Genomic DNA, 976 nt, shown 5'->3' with positions numbered 1-976 from the left:
CGACAGGGTATTATCTGTGTATGGGTGCATGGATTCTAAGTAAAAATTTAACTCAAATTCTTGAAAAGCACGGAGGAGCCATACCGATGGGACGAAGTCGGGAACACTTGATTACACTTCGACTTGGGGGACTTCGATCTATTCAAACCATGTCATTTTATTTGGAATAGTACAAAATTACCGCCATTTCCGGTTAGCCTACTGCGCTCAACTGCGCTGCTGCGCAAGCAAAGTTGACAGAATCAAACCAAATGCTTGTGAGCAAGTATTTACTAGTCTAGCAGTTTTTGATTCTGATGAAGTTACATCTTATTCTTCATCGTTTCGCAGATTTTGTTTATTATTTTTTCACATTGGGCCTACTCATACTTATTACAAAGGGCCCCCTTTTGATGAAAGGAATGATCGCAGTATTAACATCAACTGAAAGTCATGGGCCTACTTTATTTACACTCTACTGGAACGGAGTAATAAATCCCGAGAGATGCAAAAAATTAAAAGGCTAGAACTAGAAGGTTTAGATAATACGTGTATAGTGATTATCATAGATTGATTCTCTATTCCGCTTTCCTGGTTGTACACTCCAGAATTTCAAAGGTGTGGAAACAGTGCGTACGCCTAGTGAACGGAAACCTCGCTTGTTTACAATGGCGTCTTAGAAGACGGACTTCCCAAGATTATATCTAAACGAAATTGAGGAAAAACTGAAAATTATACTATTGTGACTTCATGCGCCTCAATAAAACTGTGCACCCTTTAAATGATTCTGAACCACCATTAATTTTGTCAAATTCAAAAGTTTAGTGGTTCGGAAGTTTTAGGCGGGCAAAGTGACGGAAATATAATATGTATAGATAGATTATACTTCAACGTCTTTGATGAAATGTCTGTGTGTGTGTGAGTGTGTGTGTATGAGTGTGTGTGTGTATGAGTGTTTGTTTGTTTGTGTTTGCGTGTGTTTGTATGTGTGTGTGTG

The 976-nt window shown here is 38.5% G+C and overlaps 1 protein-coding gene across 2 annotated transcripts in view; it reads right to left on the bottom strand.

Annotated features, from left to right (window-relative positions):
* The window catches only part of LOC118478680 (centromere protein I-like), an 11,706-nt gene extending 11,514 nt beyond the window's left edge, over positions 1-192 (bottom strand). Inside the window, exon 1 of one of the 2 annotated variants that reach the window (XM_035972754.1) lies at positions 52-192. The gene's annotated coding sequence lies outside the window, so the exon portion shown is untranslated. The remainder of the gene's footprint in view (positions 1-51) is intronic. The other variant, XM_035972755.1, reaches the window with a different exon arrangement.
* Positions 193-976: the final 784 nt, after the last annotated feature.

This window comes from Aplysia californica, unplaced genomic scaffold (genome assembly GCF_000002075.1).
Source record: "Aplysia californica isolate F4 #8 unplaced genomic scaffold, AplCal3.0 scaffold00828, whole genome shotgun sequence".
In the NCBI taxonomy this organism is placed as follows: domain Eukaryota; kingdom Metazoa; phylum Mollusca; class Gastropoda; order Aplysiida; family Aplysiidae; genus Aplysia; species Aplysia californica.
Note: the sequence above shows the minus strand (reverse complement) of the source record. Positions and strands in the feature narration are given on the sequence as shown.